The 19,540-nt window shown below is 44.9% G+C and overlaps 1 protein-coding gene across 2 annotated transcripts in view; it reads right to left on the bottom strand.

Moving 5' to 3' along the window:
- Positions 1-14,637, bottom strand: part of TMEM50B (transmembrane protein 50B) — a 41,360-nt gene extending 26,723 nt beyond the window's left edge. The window contains exon 1 of one of the 2 annotated variants that reach the window (XM_069549260.1): positions 14,423-14,637. The gene's annotated coding sequence lies outside the window, so the exon portion shown is untranslated. Of the gene's footprint in view, positions 1-13,995 lie in introns of both variants that reach the window. The other variant, XM_069549269.1, reaches the window with a different exon arrangement.
- Between the last annotated feature and the right edge of the window lie 4,903 nt (positions 14,638-19,540).

The raw sequence follows: 19,540 nt of genomic DNA, 5'->3' as shown, positions 1-19,540 counted from the left end.
AATATAAAAACAGTGTTACAGAAGAGTTGCCAGGAAGAGTTGAGGGAAGTTTGATAAAGGAAAAATAAACTTGGCTGAGTTTTGAAGCAACAATAGGAATGTGATAGATGAAAAAGAAGGAATAAAATATGTGAAATCATGTAGGCACACAAGAAAACAGGGTAGCGTTTACAGTATTTCAAAGAGTGGTGGTGGTGATTAACCTGTTTGGGACAAGATCAAGAAGAATTTTTCAGCCTATGCAAATCTGACCTCTACCCTCTAAGCCAGGGATTAGCCAACTTCTTCTGTAAAGAACCAGACAGTGTACATTTTTGGCTTTGCAGACCAAACGATCTCCGTCAGGACTATTCATCTCTGCTGTTATAACAGCATAGACACTATGTGGACAAATGAGTACATGCCTGTATTCCAATAATACTTAATTTACAAAGCAGGCAGCAGACCAGACTTCGCCCACAGCTCAGTCTGTAGGTCCCTGCTTTGAGAACTAGGGAACTGCCAGAGGCTTGTGAGGAGGGAAGACAAGATCAGTGCTGTGATTTAGAAAGATAATTCTGGGCAGAGGAGTATGGAGAAGGGACTGAAGGAAAATGTTAAAAGCACCTTCTAGATAGAAAGAGAATAACGATATAAGCTGAGGCCAGATGAGTAAGGCTAAAGAAAAGGGTTTTGTTTGAGAAATATTAGCATGGTATTATCCACAAGCAAGGAAGAGCTAAGAATGACTACGTTTGGGTGCTCAATGCCTGGCAAGACACCACTAACCAAACCAGGGAAGGGAGAAAGGGAGAGTTTGAGCATAATGGGCTTGAAATGATGAAGGGCCTGCAGGTGGAGAGGTGCCAAAGACAGATGCACAGATGGAACAGTTGGTTTAAGACAAAAAAAGAGGCTGGAGGTTTGCAGTGATTAAGTGGCAGCTGAAGTCATGGGCGCAGCTAGGGTATCTTGAGGAAGAAACGCAGAAGAGGGCGGAGGACTGACTCTGCTCATCTCCGACTCCCTTCCTTCCTTCCTTGCATCACTGTGTGCCAGGCATCACAGCGGACAACACACAGTGGAACTTAACCAGCACAAAACTCCTCTAGAACATGTATGGAGTACTTACAGAACATGTCTTACAAGCAAGGTACTGTGGGAAAAACAAAAATGAATAAAACTTGGCACCCATCATCAGGAGGTGAACAAACCGGCAGAGAAATCAACTGAGATGTTTTTTAAATCAAGTTACAATTTGTTAAAAAACAACAACAACAACAAAACCGATACCCCCCCAACCCCAAATCAGGAAATTTACAAAATTTAAATACTGTTCAAGATAGTAGGTCTACATAATCAGACAGCTGACTCAAAAGAGACAGAAATAAAATCTATGGGAATTCGCTGGTGGTCCAGCAGTTAGGGCTCTGTGCTTTCAAATGTCGAGGGCCCAGGCTCAACCCCTGGCTGGGGAGCTAAAGTCCCACAAGCTTCACGAGGCAGTCAAACGAAACATGTAAGAGCCATACAGAGTAAAATATATATCTTCCCTACCTCTACTACTACTACTGGCTATTAGTTACAGGTGCTTATAGATTACAGACAACTCCACTCCATCCTCAGAGGAACTCTTTGCACAGACTATTCCACTGACTCCTCACAAATACTCTAAGGCAATTACTAAGATTCTCTGGTATTACTAAAAAAAAAGTTTAGAGAAGAACTGGCCCAAGGTCAGTGCTAGCAAGAAGGAAAGCCAGGATTCCACTGAAGCTCACATCTGATTCCAAAACCCGTCTCGCGACCATTACACTGTACCTATGCCAGAGAGATTCACAGCATTTCTCTCATTTCTGGTTTCTTGGGCAGAAAGTTACTATCCTACTGCCTGTGGTGAAGAGAGCAAGAAAAACAAGATGAAGAGAAACGGCCCCAATTTACAGGAACCCTGTGACCACCCAGAGATAGAAGAAAACTGTCCGATGAAATCCACAAGGACAGTGTGATTACTGCCGCTTCGAATCTTGCCAAGCGAGCCTGGAGAATACGAGCTTTCTTCCTGGGTTGCTACAAACCTGGTTTCTGGGCACTCACAGTATGAATATTTTATAGGCCTTAAGATCCAACAGTATGAATTATTCAGAAAGCTAAAATACTTTTGGAAAAGACATTTAACATACTTAATCTCAGGATGCTTCTTTGCCTTCTCACCTATAAATCATCTATTAACAGAAATAAAATTTAGGAAGTAGCATCAATTTTGGTAAAAGATTTAAAACTAAAAGCCAAAGTAAAGGACAGGGAGCTTAGGTTTTTAAGGAGACTCTGATCGTGTAGCTATACAATTTGCCCCAATAATATCCTTAACAACTTTGAATTATTCAAAACATGAATTATTCAAAATGGTGAACCCTTCCCTATACTGCCTCCCTATGCAGCTGATTCGCAGATTTACTTTTCCATACATCCAACTACTTGCCTGACACCCTCTGGCTGTCTCAAAGTCACTTCAAAATCAGCAGGTCCAAACACAAATTCAAATGCATGGCCCCCTCCTCCAAATCTGATCCTATTCCAGGATTCTCTACAATTAATGAATCACCAGTCATTCGATTACATAAGCCAGAAATGCAAGTGTCTTCCTCTTTACTTCTTTCTTACCTCTCACATCCCTCACCTGATTATGCCTCCTTTAACTCTCTCAGGGCTTTCCTGTGGCTCAGCTGGTAAAGAATCCGCCTGTGATGCGGACTGATCCCTGGGTTGGGAAGATCCCCTGGAGAAGGGAAAGGCTAACCACTCCAGTATTCCGGCCTAGAGAATTCCATGGACTGTATAGTCCATGGCGTTGCAATGTGTTGGACATGACTGAGCAACTTTCACTTAACTCTCTCAAGGCTAACTTCTCCACGTCTCCCTTCCAGCACCATCACCTGAGTGATGGAGAGAGGTCCCTTTCCCACCTGTCCCATGACAACAGGTTCCCAACTGATCCAGCCTCATCCTCTCATCAATATGTGCCCTCATCAATATGTTCCCCATACCACAGCTAGAGTGTTGTTACTGCTTTTAAAAGGCACAAAGCTGGCATCTCCTTCCTGCTTAAAACCTTTTACCATCTTTCCATTGCTAAAGACAAAGACGCTGTAGCACGGTCCAGCACTTATTTTCCTCAAGCTGCTCTTGAAATATTTTCTCCTCTCTCCCCGAGTGATCCCCGTTTCTCTTGTAGTGCCTTACACTTGATGAATCACCCCATACAAACCACGCCCCCTCCGCGTGATACCTACCTTTCCATCCCCAGCTCACCTGGTTAACTCCTACTCGTGATGCCAGATGTCCCCTTAGTTATGACTTCTCCACTCAAACATCAGCTTTCCTTTCATTCATTCAAGGTTTATTTACGGAGTGCTGGCTACATGCCAGGCCCTGCTGTGGACACTTACAACAATGAGCAGATAAAAAGCACTGGCCATGTGGAGCTTTGGCAGTGGGAAAGAAGGGAGATGGGAACGACACAATAAACGTAATTTAAATAGTAAATTATAGACCATGTTGGAAAATGATAAATGCCCTGAGGGGGACAGGAAAGCAGACTAGGGGCCCTGGGAGTGTGGGCGATGGGCCAGCTGAAAGGCCAAACTGGTGGACGAGCCAGGCCCCCTTGAAGAGATGACACCTGAGGCATGCAGTTAGCCACGTGGGCATCAGCAGAACAACAGCAAGGCGAAGGCCCCAGGGCAGGACTGGCTATTCAAGGAGCAACTTGGAAGCAGGCGAGGTTGCAGTGGAGTCAGTGAGCTCGGAAAGTAGACCAGAGAGGCAATAGGGTAGCCTCACAGGCTACTGTGAGGACTTTCACCTTTACTGATTAAAATTGGGAGCCCTAATGGAGAAGGCGATGGCAGCCCGCTCCAGCACTCCTGCCTGGCGAATCCTGTGGACGGAGGAGCCTGGTGCGCTGCAGTCCATGGGGTTGCGAAGAGTCAGACACGACTGAGCGACTTCCCTTTCAGGCATTGGAGAAGGAAATGGCAACCCACTCCAGTGTTCTTGCCTAGAGAATCCCAGGGACGGGGGAGCCTCGTGGGCTGCCGTCTATGGGGTTGCACAGAGTGGGACACGACTGATGCGACTTAGCAGCAGCAAGGGAGTCTGAGAAGTCTGCCTTACATTTATTTAAAAGCGTCCCTTAGGCTGTTGTGGGGAGAACAGACTGCCGGGGGAAGAGTGGAAGGAGCGAAACCAGTTAAAAGGTTGTTGAAATAATCCAAGTGGACGATGCTTCCATGCTCTCCTGACTCCACGGCCAGACCTAATTCCCCTAGGATTTCAGTATTAATCTTTTATGTGATCAATACCTACCTCCCTCTGAAGAAAGTAAGCTCCACAAAGGACACCCACGTCCGTTTTTGCTCACTGTGGTTCTCCCAGAGCTTAGCACAGTACATGGCATAAAGAAGGCGCTCCAATACTTGCTGAATGACTGAATCTAACTATTCTGTCTTTCAAACTCTGAAATGCAATGCATGTCTCATTATCCTGTCACCAAAAAAAGAAGAGTCAACTTTATATCTAGGTTTATTTAAATTGACAATTTGTAAACACTGATAATAAAAAGTGTTATTTCAGTGAAGGAAATAAAATCTTGCCATGACAATATATTTAAGCATATTATTTCTTAAAACCATCCTCTGTGCTTTCTCAATTCCATATTCTGCCAGAACTTTCTAAAACTCAGATTGGGGGACTTCCCTGGAAGCCTAGTGGTTAAGACTCCTTGCTTCCACTTGGGCATGGGTTTGCTCCCTCGCTGGGGAATTAAGATCCAATAAGCTGCGTGGCACAGTCAAGAAAAAAAAAAAAGTAGTTTAAAAACAAATTCAGGTGGGATCATGCCTTTTATTCTAACAGTCTCCCCCTAATATAGCTTCCTTATCTCCTACTAGCCTGAGGCACTCTTCACTCCAGTCACAGAGACATAAAAGGGAGAAGACAGCCAATACTTACCAAACACCTACTATTAGGCAAACTGTTAAATATTTTCAATATATTCACTTACACATTTCTGTATCTATTTCTATATATCTATGTCCTTGGAATGGATCTTCATCTCCTTGTCTACAGACAAACTCCCAATTCAACTTTTAGGACACATGCCAGGGGCCAGTGTGAGGAACTCCGCCCATGGCAAGGGTCATGAGGAAGGAGGCTTGGCATACACAAAGGCGTGATCAAGCCTCAGGAAACCCCCTGTTCCCGAGCATCTAACCCCGAAACCAGAGTCTGTTTTATGCTCTCACCTACGCCTCTGACTTTACAGGGAGCTCTCCCCCATAACCATTTCTCTAGGAGAAGGAATAAACGTGAAGCTCCAAGGCAATAAAAATTCTTGGACGTGACAAGAGTGTTTCAGCTTATGGACTCCTCTGAAGGTTATCTAGCTCACCTCATGTGATTGTTTCCAGCCTCCCAATCTGAGAGGCATAGATATTTTAGACTTACTAAAGGCAAATTCTTTTGGGGAGTTGGAAATTATTAGTACAGTGGGTTGGTTAGGAATTATATTGGTGAAGGGTTTTTCATTTGTTGTGTCAATTGCTGTTAATTCCCTGCTCTGGGTGGGACAAGGATGTCTCAGGTCAAACCTCTCTGCTGACAGACTAGCTTGTGTGACAGGATTATCCATACTCCTGCCACTACACACATTGTTTACTACCTCTCAACCATAAACAGCACAGAGAGTTTTGGAGTATTTTGAGAGTCTTAATTAGCATAGGGCTTTTTCTTCTTGTTGAGTCAATGATTGCCGCCAGGCAGCCATATCCTTAGGCACCTGGGAATATATTAATCAATGTATTTGGAATATAGAAAAGGAAATAAGGTAGTTTTTGATGTTAGCAATACTAGGCTTTTTGAGTTAATGAATTTTCTCTTTTGTAATAGATCACTGTACTTTATTATAAATCACTGTGTCCTTGCTATGTAAAAATGTAACTTTATCACTATCTTAAGACTAAATAGATCTTAAGGGGAACACTGGTGAAAGGATTTTCATTTGTTGGGCTGATGTTTGCTGCGAAATCTCCATATTCCCTGCCCTTATAATGAATATAACTAGCATATAGGAGAAATAAGCATTAATCTTTAAGCATATAGGAGAAACAAGTATTAACCTTTAAGATTAATCATGTTAACCTTGGGTTAAATAAATTCCTTTCTTGATTGTAACTCACTACACCCTCATCCTATAGGAATGTAACTTTATTTGGAGGGTGGTGCCTGGTTTAAGGAAAAAACACCCTTGGAAAAAATAAGTTTTTTGGTTATCAGAAAGAAAAGATCATAAAATGTCAGCAGGTCTCACTCATGGCCAGAAGATGATGTAATATCCCTAATACCTTTTTTTATACATTTATGTGAAGCACCTGATTTTGATAAGGGTCAGGACTGCTGACCCCCGCGTGACTCTGTATTCATCCCTATGTGTAACAAAAGGTATATAAGCAAACCCAAAAGTAAAGAAATTGGATCAGTTTCCGGAAAGACTGATACCCCCATGTCGCTTCTTTCTTGCTCCCGTTTTTCTGGCTGAATTCCCATCTGGAGCATGGATGCTATTCCACGTAATCCAAGTTATTCAGCCTCCTTTTCTCCACTAATCTTCCTATTACACTATCCGTTTCTAATCTCTCTCTGTATCTGTAATTAAATATGTATTTTTCCAAAGACGCCGAAGCCGTCCTCCCACCTTCGAATCACCCTGGATCCACTGGGGCTGGACCCCAGCAGACACACATCAGCCAAGTTCGGAAATAACTGGACCAGATGACATCAAGGGTCCCTTCCATTTCGAAGATTCTGAGAACCATCATCTTTCCAGTCATGAAGTAGTTTCCAAAAGCAATACGAACTAGAAGGTTCAAAAGATTTCACCATTAAACTCATCTATGACAAAATATACAATTAACCAACCAAGTGAAATGTGTAAGCCATTACTGGTCCTCGTTTCAAAAAAAAAACTTTTAAGGCAGTCTGGGCCAGCTAGGGAAATCAGAATACAGGTCAGAGAACATTACAGAATTGTGGTTATGTAAAGAGAATGACCTTGTTAGGAGATGCTTGCTTACTATTTGGGGGTGAGATATCAGTGTCAGCAACATATGAGCAAATGGTTCAGCAAAGAAAAAGAAAAAAATGAGGCCAATATGGCAAAATGTTAAATCTATTGTTCAATTTTTCTGTATGTTTAAAAATTTTTTATAATAAAAAGCTGGAAAAAAATAGAGTGGCAGATTATCATGAGTTGCTACCTAAATAAGATGACTGCTACACAACCCCAGAGCTGATCTAACCATAGGAAAACATCACTCACTCTCGGAAGCCACCTTTACCCAGGTTTCCCCGCAGGAGCCCTGCCTGGGAATCTTTGCGTCCTCTGGGATTGCTCAGAAAATGCTCTCCTCCCCTGTTCAGGGAAGCTAGCCGCAGGTCACAGCTCTGAACCCAAGTAGGTGAAAGGGAACCCACCTGGCAAACAGTAATGAGCAGGTAAAGACCTGAGTAAGAACGTTCCCAAAGGGCACAAAGGAAGTATACGCCTAGACACCAATTACCCTCCTCCAGCGACAGCCACCACCCAGGCAGCTGAAAGTACAGTCCACGGAGTGAGCACCAGCCTGGGCCCTCGCCTACATCAGCCTCTTACCACCTGTGCCTTCCTGGCCAGGCTCATTTAATTCCATTTTTAATGGAATAGTTGCTATGTGACTGGCACTGTTCAGGCTTTTTTTTTTAATTGGAGGATAATCATTTTACCATGTTGTGTTGATTTCTGCTGTAGAGCGAGCAATGGCAATCAGCTGTAAGCATACATACACCCCCTCCTCCTGAAGCTCCCACTCCCCAGCCCACCCTCTGGGTCATCATGCAGCACCAAGCTGAGCTCCCTGCGCTACACAGCGGTTCCCACCAGCTGTCTATCTTAAACATGGTGGCGCATATATGCCAATGCTGCTCTCTGTCCGTTTGCCCCACCCCCTCCTTCCCCTGCTGAGTCCACAATTGTTCAAGCTTTAAATATCCCTAGGCTTTGGTCTTCTGATGTGTAAACTGGGGATATGATAACACGTCCCTCAATAAGTGAGAATTAAGAAGACAGGCAGTGTTCAGAACATGGGCTCACTCGATGCTATCAACCACTACCCACCAAGAGGGTTCGCAAACATCACAAACATAGGACCGCTTTGAAGACAGCCTTCTGTTTATGGCAGTACTGCCATTCAGTTCAGTCGCTCAGTCGTGTCCAAATCTTTGTGACCCCATGAACCGCAGCACACCAGGCCTCCCTGTCCATCACCAACTCCTGGAGTCCACCCACACCCATGTCCATCGAGTCAGTGATGCCATCCAACCATCCCATCCTCTGTCATCCCCTTCTCCTTCTGCCTTCAATCTTTCCCAGCATCAGGGTCTTTTCAAATGAGTCAGCTCTTCACGTCAGGTGGCCAAAGTATTGGAGTCTCAGCTACCACTTGGTCAAAATCAACTATTACTACCTTTGGGTGAAGGTGTACCTAAGCATCTCATTTTGCTCCCTCCTGAAACGTCACTAAAAACTGCAATCAGTAAAAGGAGTCGTGGACACAATGATGAGAACAGAAGAGGAGACAAGAGCAGTAAAATTCTGAAAGCTGCAAAGCAGATGGACCATGGTCACTGACTGAGCATGCCCAAGAAGGCTGGACGTCCAAGCCAGTAGCAGGGAAAGCTGAGAATCAGCACAGGAAAACAAGTTAGGGCCCTGTCCCTTTTCTCTTTGCTCGGTCTTTCAGTCACGTCCGGCTCTTTTCGATCCTACAGACTGAAGCCCGCCAGGCTCTTCTGTCTGTGGGGATTCTCCAGGCAAGAACGCTGGAGTGGGTTGCCATGCCCTCCATGGACTGGCAGCTGCCTCATCCATATCCAGACAGAAGCCTGAGGTTTTCCCCTATGTCTGGCTTTCTGGACTGAGGGATACCGTGCACAATGGTAGACTCAGGCATCATCCTGAAAACTGGACAGAAGTTTGCCATTCCTCTGTTCTGGTGCAGGAGACTGAAGCCGGATCCCTTCCAGACAGGAGTCTGGAAAGCTACGCAGAGAAGGGAAACTTAAAGTCATTACAACCTCAGAAACAAGAGAACATATTGCATCTTAAAGCAAGAACAGCATGTTATCGTAAGAAACACTCAGAGACTAAAAAATAGCCTTTGAATATTAAAAGTATAACCGTGGGGTTTTCTTAAATCCAAATATAAGGTTTGGGAAGTAAAAGTTAAGAAAATCTAGCCATAAGTAGATGGAAAACAGAAGGTAAGAAAATGAGAAGACCTTTACAAGGCTCACATCCAAAACAGGTTTCAGGAGGAACTACAGAGAAAATATGAGGGAGAAAAATAACAAAATATTCAGGAAAATTTCTCCAGAATAGGAAGAACTGTAGTTTCTGATTTAAAGGGCCCATCAAATACTCAAAATAATGGATGAAAATAGAACCACACTAAGACAGACCATTTTAAATTTCAAATCATTGAAGTAAAGCAGAAAATGTGTGTGTGTGTGTGTGTGTGCTCAGTTATGTCTGACTCTTTGAGATCCCATGGACTGTAGACCTCCAGGCTCCTCTGTCCATGGAGTTTTCCAAGCAAGAGTACTAGGGGGGTTGCCACTTCCTTCTCCAGGGGATCTTCCTGACACAGGGATCGAACCTGCATCTCCTGCATTGCAGGCAGATTCTTCACCCACTGAGCCATTGGGTAAGCCCCCAAATCACTGAAGTCAAAGCAGAAAACAGTCTGCAGAAATTAAAAAACAAACAAAAGGTTCACATACAAAGGATCAGGAATCACAATTCTCCTGGTCAGGAAACTGCTGCTGTCTGAGCGCCGTCAGAGCAAGCGAAAAGCAACAAAAGACAAGACAGGAAAGATCCCCACACAGGAGAGCTGATGAGCCCCTCTGGGCCCCCAGATGCGGACAACCGGCTGGAACGAAGCGGGGTCCCACTGCTCTGCCAGCTTTTTCACTTGAGGACTGAATGCCGTGAACCTGGCCCAGACTCCTTCTAACCCGTCCTCAGCTGGGCTTGGCTGGATCCTGATCATACACTGAGGCAGTCACTGTTCTCTTTCGGAGTCCTGCAGCCAGCATCAGCAAAGGACACTCACTTCCCTGACAGAAGGTTCTGCTTTGACCTACCCTGGTAACTGCAGGGAGGCCACGGAGAGCCGGCCACGCCCTCTGACCGTATCTCTGCTGTCCTTCCAGTGTTCGCTTCACACTAAAGGCTCCCAGGTCCCCTGAGACGGTAGTAAACGTCTCCCAAGACTCACCCAGAACACTGCCCATTGACCCCTTCAGAAAGGGCTCCTGTTGGGAAAAGTCAAGGAAGCTGAAGATGTTCTGTCTCCCTCATTTTTCCTGGAAGCTTTCATCTCAAAGTGACAATAAATCCTGTCCTTTCCTTACATGGTCAGCATTGTGCTCGCAATTAGGAAAGAAAATTTTAATCTCAAAGGGAGAAAGCACTAGCATTTTTTTTAATAAGCCTGTTTGGACCTCATCTGGGCTCTGGGGGAAATAATTTCCTTATCTCAGTTTATTTAATGAATAATCCACTGTTAATAAAGACACAGTTTATCGTCCTATAAGGTTTGTGCTTAACTGCAAAAATTAGTAAGGTATGATCATTATAGCCTTGTAGAAATGATTCATCACAAAGGTATTATGATTTTGTTGCCCTCTGGAACATTAACCAATTATATCTAACTCAGCACTTTTATTGAGACAGTCCTTTCTCTAGGGACTACCTAGATATCTGTTTGTTGCTGCGGCTGCTGCTAAGTCACTTCAGTCGTGTCCGACTCTGTGTGACCCCATAGACAGCAGGCCACCAGGCTCCCCCGTCCCTGGGATTCTCCAGGCAAAAACACTGGAGTGGGTTGCCATTTCCTTCTCCAACGGATGAAAGTCAAAAGTGAAGTGCTCTTAAAAAACCTATTCTTGGCAGCACTCTCAGTAACAGTAAAATAAAACTTTGAAACGTGCTATTTGTATGTAATATGTTTTAACACTATTCACTCAAGACTAAATATACTGTTTAAGACGTGTAAATATTTACATGTGTGTACATATACGTATATGTGTGTATTTATGCATTCGTGTGTAATGCTTATTTGATAAAGCAAGAGAAAGATTAACTTCTATCACGATAGAGGCTCCCTCTGGAAGAAAGATGTAAATGTTTCCTTTCTTAATGTGGCTGTAGATACAGTGGTGATCACTGCAACAGTATTTATTCCCCACAACCATCTCCATACCTGAGATACCTTTTACAACAAAAGGTATTTGAAGTTATTTCAAAAGAGAACAAGAATTCCAGTTACTGTTGTATATTCCGGGGGGATTACCACAAGAGGGTATTATACAACACGCATGTTCACATTTTCTCTTCCTGAGGGCCCTCTACTCATTCTTACTAAGCCCATCAAGTGAGTCAATATAACCTTAAAGTCAACACCCCTAAGTGATAACAAGGTTAAAAAATTCACCATTATCTAACCTGGTACTCAACAAATTTTTTGATCCAGTTTCTAAATATTAAGACACACAGATACTAAGAAATGCATTTAAATCAAACAAATTAGCTACTGTCCTTAAATTGAAAGTTCTTCAAATTACAAAAAGATTCCACGTGAAAAGAGCATGAAAATTATACTCTAAAATACAATAGTCCGTTTAAACTATCTGAGACTTCTCCTACAATTTTCAAAGATATTTACATAGTAAATCTTTTAATGGCTAAAACTCAGAAACCACCAAAACATTCACCAATAAGGGGCCAATAAAATATATTAAAGTACTTCTAAACAGTGGCATGCTTCACAGCATTTTTAAAATGAGGTAGGTCCACACTGATATGATTATGTCCTTTTATTAAATAGGTTGCCCAACAGTATCATGGTACTATCCCCTCCTGGGGCTTCCCAGGTAGCACCACTGGCAGAGAACCTGCTGGCCAATGCACAAGATGTAAGAGTTGCAGGTTCAATCCCTGGGTTGGGACGATCCCCTGGAGGAGGGCACAGCAACCCACTCCAGTACTCTTTCCTGGAGAATCCCAGGGACAGAGGAGCCTGGTGGGCTGTGGTCCATTGGCTCACAAAGAGTTGGACAAGACTGAGGTAGTTATGTATGGATGTGAGAGTTGGACTGTGAAGAAGGCTGAGCACCAAAGAATTGATGCTTTTTCACTGTGGTGTTGGAGAAGACTCTTGAGAGTCCCCTGGACTGCAAGGAGAGCCAACCAGTCCATTCTGAAGGAGATCAGCCCTGGGATTTCTTTGGAAGGAATGATGCTGAAACTGAAACTCCAGTACTTTGGCCACCTCATGCGAAGAGTTGACTCATTGGAAAAGACTCTGATGCTGGGAGGGATTGGGGGCAGGAGAGAAGGGGACGACCGAGGATGAGATGGCTGGATGGCATCACTGACTCGATGGACATGAGTTTGAGTGAACTCCGGGAGTTGGTGACGGACAGGGAAGCCTGGCGTGCTGCAATTCATGGGGTCACAAAGAGTCAGACACGACTGAGTGACTGAACTGAACTGAGCTGACTTAACACAGCACATCCCCTCCTAGGGACTGGAATTGAGTGTGCAAAGTAAAGAAACAAGGAGTTCTAACATTCTAACCTTTTACTTGATACACTTCTGTGCTGTTTCTTTTTTTGGCACTTGGGATCTTAGTTCTTAGACCAGGAAGAGAATCCCTGCTCCCTGCAGGGGAAGTGCAGAGTTCTAACCACTGGACTGCCAGGAAATTCCCTGGTTTCCATTTTTCACTTGATGTTCTTCTATGCTAAGTGCTAAGTCACTTCAGTCGTGTCCGACTCTGTGCAACTCCATAGACGGCAGCCCACCAGGCTCCCCCATCCCTGGGATTCTCCAGGCAATAACACTGGAGTGGGTTGCCATTTCCTTCTCCAATGCATGAAAGTGAAGAGTGAAAGTTCATCTGTAACATTAAAAACAAAAAGTTCACAACCTGAATGTATTACGGTAATCATTTAAAGGAGTCGATAATGATAAAATAAGATAAATTCTTTACCCTGGAGTCAAGAAGTGAATTCAGAAATGACCAGCCAGTTAAGGCTGCCCTAATCCTAGTGGGCGGAGGAGGATGGAGGTGGGGAAGGCGTGTCTCCGGAAAAGGAACACTGCGCCCTCCCCCTGCTCTCATTACACCAGCCTTTCCTGCCGCATCGATACTCAAGATAACTTCGGGTTTTCTTTTTAAGGACAAAGAGGCTTGCAACAGTATTATCGGCTTAAAAAAAAAAAGTCTAATGTTTGTTCTACGTCTGAAAACTATGCTTGCAAAAACAGATGACAAGTGTCTGAAGATGATGGAAAAGAAGTGTGACAAGCCTGAGAATCAGAGGCTTGGGAATTGTTAAGCTAAGGGGTGTTATAGCGTGGGTAGGTGAGGAGTTTGAGAGAAGAGGTGGCACACTGCGAAGAGAAATCAAGGTCTTTGAGACGCACAAGGCTGACGACACATTCACTCCAATCGGAGGCTTGAATCCTTGCCCAACACACACAAACACACACACGAGGCTTGAATCGTTCCTCCCCCCCCCCCCGCGCTACCCCCCCCTCCACCCCCCCCCCACACACACATTAGGCTTGAATCCTTCTCCAACGCGCACACAGCGTCAGCAGCGGGGCGGGAGCGAGCACAGTGGCTCTCATCATCAGCGCTTTGGCATTAGAAGGTCACGTACTTACCTTTCAAGTTAAGCACCTTCCCGTGATTAACTCGAGAGTCAATTTATTGCTTAAAAACGAGAACGGCCGTCCCCAGGGCAACTACCTTTGCGACACGAGCTGCTCTGTATCTCAAAGGACACCCAACCCTGTACGATCAATCCTCCAAAGAATGTCCATCCTCCTCCATCTCCACGCCATACCTCTGTACAGAGTCGGAAAAGTCCACTCAACACGGACCACATTCCCAGCAAGGAAGGGTTCAGAGCCAACGCGAACAGAGGCGACGAAGCCCCTGAGGGGCCCGTCGCCCTGGGGCCCCGCGCCGGCGCACCTCTCTCCTCTTCCCAGCAGCGCCGCGAAGCCGACAGTTCCGAGATGGAAACCTTTCAGGGCAAACAACCCGACGACGAGAGACCGCGGCGCTCCCCCACCCCAACCCCCGAGCACCGGCCACGGTCACCGGGGCAGGTTGGTGAGGAGGCGGGGCGGCGCCGCCCGGACCCCGATCCGCCCGGCGGCGGCGCCGCGCACCGAGGAGGCCACGGGCGGGCCGAGGGTGCCTCCCTGCGCCTCGGAGGCGGGCGCTGGTCCCCTCGCGCGCCCCCGAAACGGGCCGCCAGCACTCACTCGGCTTCCCCGACGCCCACGCCGACCCCCTGGGCGCACACGCAGAGGCGGAGGCGGCCACGCCGCGGCCGAGCCGGCGTCCTCCACGCCACCTCAGCCCCGGGAGGGGAGCGCTCCACCGGCGCTAGGTTGAGGGCGCCGGCAGGGCGGGGCGCGGCGCCGTGCGCACCGCGGCAGCCAATCCGCGCGCAGCAAGTGGCCGGCCGGGGCGGGGCGGGGCTCGCGGGCGGGGCTCTGGGGCGGGTCCGGATGCTAGTGGGCGGGGCTAGGGCGCCACCCGCCCGGCTTCGAGTCCTCTGATTCGCGGATGCGTAGACCAGACCGGTCCCGAGGTCTGCTTCTGGGTGACAGCCCCGCTGCGTCTCTGCTCAGGAACTTCAAAGTGTAGCATCAGTGAGATCGCGTGCAGAGGGGATCCCGGGACCCGGGGGCAGGGGCTCTCTTTGCCTATAGGCCCTTCGGCGTTGGCCGCAGGTGTCCAGTGTAGGGCACGTGGTCCTGAAGGAGTCTCTGGAAACTGCGGGCCTGTAGAGATGTCCTTTTCTAATCCCCACCACTCAGAAATGATGCTTTTGAACCGTGGTGTTGGAGAAGATTCTTGAGAGTCCCTTGGACTGCAAGGAGAGCCAACCAGTCCATCCTAAAGAAAATCAACCCTGAATTTTCTTTGGAAGGACTGTTGCTGAAGGTGAAACTCCAATATTTTGGCCGCCTGATGCGAAGAGTCCATTCATTGGAAAAGACCCTGATGCTGGGAAGGATTGAAGGCAGGAGGAGATGGGGACGACAGAGGATGAGATGGTTGGATGGCATCACTGACTCAATGGACATGAGTTTGAGCAAACTCCGGGAGATAGTGAAGGACAGGGAAGTACATGCATGCAGTCCATGGGGTTGCAAAGAGTCAGACATGACTTAGCCACTGAACACCACCACCCACTCAGAAATGGAAACCTAGAAAGGTGAAGTTACTTGTCCGAGGCTACCAAGGAGTACTGTTACCATGGTTACCAAAACAACTGACTAGTCTTCTGATTCTATCCTGATGCTTTAACCGGCCATCCAGATTTTTTTTTCTTACAGTCAGGTCTCTTCCTACTGTCTCCTTTAAAGACTACATCTTGAATTTTCAGTGTACTTTCAACAGACTTTGCAAGCTCTGTGCCTCTAAATTTCCTACAGAATATACAATATGTGCAACCTTAAACTAGTTGAATTGCTGATCTATGAAAGTAGACTTTTAAAAACAAGTTTGTAGGGAATTCCCAGGCAGTCCCGTGGCTAGGGTTTAGTGCTTTCATTGCCAGCCTGAGTTCCACCCCTAGCTGGGGAACCTAAGATCCCACAAATTGTACAGTCTGGGCAAATAATAATAATAATGTTTTTAAGTCTTGCTTCTTTTTTGATTATTGTATTAGGATCAGATTTGGCTGCAAGAAGCAGGGGAAAACAACCACAAAACAACACTAGCTTAAACAAAAATTGGTATTTCCCTCTCATGTTTAAGAAGTCCAAAGTTAGTCTACAGCTGCTCTGGTACTTCACAGGGACAGATGGAGCCTCCTTATTCCGGCCAAGAAAGTCACCCATGTATTTATTTATGCTATCAAGTACATGGGCATTTGAAAGATACCAGCCTCCATTCCCAATGTCACCTCATGGTCTAAGAGAGCTGCTGGAGCTCTAGCCATTATGCTTACATTCCTACCAGCAGATGAGAGGACAAAGGGACCATATATTCTCTTTAAGAAACTTTCCCAAAGTTTATATATACCATTTCTGCTTTCATCCTGCTGGCAAAAACTTAGTCACCTAGCTATACTAAACTACAGGGGAAGCTGGAACATGCAGTTTCAGTACTGAGGAAAAAGGATGAAGAGATATTGGGGGACAAGTAAAAGCTTCTAGCATGGTCTCAAATCTCATCGCTGTTGAACGTACTAAGTATTTTGAGATTCCCTGAGGGACTTACCTAGTGGTCCATTGGCTAAGACTCTGTGCTTCCAATGCAGGGAGCACAAATTTGATCTCTAGTTGGGGAACTGGATCCCACATGCCACCACTAAAGATCCTCCATGCTGCAACTAAGACCCGGAGCAGCCAAATAAATAAATGTTAAAAAAAAAAAAAAAGATTCCCCGAGATTTTTAAACTTTATTAAAGAGGAATATCTATAAACAAAACACGTATCTATGAAGATGTTACTGTTGACCTACCATTAAGATGCACATGCTTTGAGCTGCCTTCCCCGACATGAGAGGGGACTCACGCTAATGCAGCTTGTTTCTCTAGCATCCTGTAAGCTTTTACTTCACAGAGAGTCAAACACATATAGAGCTTTTATAAATATAGACATTTGAAAGCTACTGGGGTTAAGTTACTAATGTCAGCATTTCAGAGTTGCATTTCAAATGTACTGATTTAAATCTTTAGTAAAGTTGCATGAGTTTGAGCAAACTCCAGGAGATAGTGAAGGACAGGGAAGGCTGGCTTGCTGCAGCGCCTGGGGTCACAGAGTCAGACACCACTGAAGGACTAAAAAACAAAAAGTTGCAAATCAGCTTAAAAAAAAATCTCCATACATGCCCTGATCAGGTGGTATTCAATTCTGTAACTACCTAAGCATATGTTTTCTTAAACTCCTATTACCTTCCCAGATTCTGGAGTCTTTGTGACTTCAGAACCATTTTCAAGTTTGGGCTAGGACGAGTTCTAAAAGGCCTACTTCACCTAAACTTAAACAGGTCTAGTCCAGTTGGTTCAAGCCTACTAAGAGAAAGAAGCAATCTAGATTGTTCTTCACACCAGGTCCCATGGGTTCTCGTTTGTTCTTACTTCTTGAGGTTGCTTCATGAATTTACTCTAATGGATGGCGTTCATTTCCCATCTTTCAGGAGTATACACCAAAGAGTACTGCAGGAGCTAGGTTGTGTGAAATATAGTGGACTTCTAAAACTATTGTCTTTCTGGGACTTCCCTCGTGGTCCATTGCCTAAGACTCCAAGCTCCCAATGCAGGGGGCCCAGGTTTGACCCGTGGTTGGGGAACTAGGCTCTCATGTGCCTCAGATCAACTAAGCCTGCAAGCTGCAATTAGAGTCTGTGTGCCTAACAGAACATCCCACGTGCCGCAACTAAGACTTGACACAGGAAATAAGTAAATACGAAATATACACACACACAGCGGGGCTTACCCAGCGGCCCAGCGGTCAAGAATCCACCTGCAATGCAAGAGACTTACAAGACACCCGGGTTCCATGCCTGGGTCAGGAAGATCCCCTGAAGGAAATGGCAACCCACTCCAGTATTCTTGCCTGGCGATCCCCATGGACAGAGGAGCCTGGTAGGCTACAGTCCATGGGCTCACACAGTCAGACATGACTGAGCAACTGAACAACAAGAACTCTCTCTATATATATTGTCTTTCACCATAAGCTTATTGGGTTGTGAAACAGAAAGACTTCATGTTAGTAAGTCTGTTAGAACGGTTGTATTTGGACTTAGAATTCGGATCAAATTCCTATGGACCTCAAGTGACCCTCTTCTGAAAGGATGGATATGCAGTGTCAGTCATCTGAGTAAAAGATAGCCCTTTTGGTTTTTGTTTTCTACAAAACTAAAACATTTACTGCCTGCAAAAAGGAGAGGATCAGTACCAACATGAAGCATGGTGGTAACTGGTGTTTTTGTTGCAGGTGAAAAGATGGTCTTTTAGAGTGGAAACAGGATACCAAAACTTGGCGATCATTTGATTCAGGCAGAAGAGGAAACATTTCTTTCTCAAGTCTAGACTCTGGTGACACTGGATACATTTATCAGCTGGTTTTCTTTCGGTTACAAATAACAGAAAAAAAAAAAAACAATCTCAAACTGGCTTTTTAGAATAGTAAAAAGAAAAAAAACTAGTTTTAGAACAGAAAAAAGAGGATATGATCTCAGTTTAAATAGAGATATGGCAGGGAGGTGGGAAGGAGGCTCATAAAGGAAGGGATATACGTGTACATACACGTATGATTCATGTTGTTGTACAGCAGAAACTAACACAACATTGTAAAACAATTATACTCTGATTTTTAAAAAATGGAGATAATGAGAAGTATGATACTCTCACAAATGAGTCATGCTTTTTTATGAGCCATGTTAAAATAATCACCTATACAGGAAAAGGTGGTGATGAAATAGTACAAGTACTCTATGTCAGGGATATATTCAGACACCAGTGTTTAAAATACTGATATGGAGACAAATTCTTCAATGCTTAATGGAACTAAGAATGAGTCAGAAAAACATACAGTAGTATAAAACTATAAGAAGCCATAAAGAAGTTAGGTAGGGGACTTCTTATGTGGTCCAGTGACTAAGACTCCATGCTCCCAATGCAGGGAGCCCAGAGTTCAATCCCTGATCAGGGAACTAGATTCAGCATGCCTCAACTAAGACCCAGTGCAGCCAAGTAAATACATATTTTTTTAAAAAAAGATAGAAGATCTCTGGGGACAGTATAAGACAAGAGTGATGTCAAAATTAATAAATCATGTAATTTTTATAATATTTGTTGTTTAGTCACTCAGTCATGTCCGACTCTTTGCAAACCATGGACTGTATGTAGCCTACCAGGCTCCTCTGTCCATGGGATTCTCCAGGCAAGAATATAGGAGTGGGTTACCATTTCCTTCTCCAATTTTTGTAATATAGATTGACTTTAATTATACTGGAAGGATAGCACATACGAAATGTTTTTAAAACAATTCATGTATGTCTTCTCTATTAGTTATCTACTGCTATATACCAGATTATCTTAAAACTTAACAACTTAAAACATTTATTGATTTATTATCTTGTACAATTTTAAGACTCAGGAATCTGAGACAAGTGTAGCTGACTTGTTTCTGGCTCAGGATTCCTCAGGAGATTATAATCAAACTGTCAGCTGGGGCTGCAAATACTGAATACTCGCCTAAGGCTCTGCTTCCCATAAAGCTCACTCACATGGCTGGTGGCTGGTGGCCTTGATTCCTGGATACGGGCGCCTGGATACAGGCACCCTCTCCACAAGGCTGCCTCAAGACATGGCAACTGGCTTCCCCCACAGTGACTGATCTGAGAGAGAGAGCAGGAA

This window comes from Ovis canadensis, chromosome 1 (genome assembly GCF_042477335.2).
Source record: "Ovis canadensis isolate MfBH-ARS-UI-01 breed Bighorn chromosome 1, ARS-UI_OviCan_v2, whole genome shotgun sequence".
NCBI lineage: Eukaryota > Metazoa > Chordata > Mammalia > Artiodactyla > Bovidae > Ovis > Ovis canadensis.
Note: the sequence above shows the minus strand (reverse complement) of the source record. Positions and strands in the feature narration are given on the sequence as shown.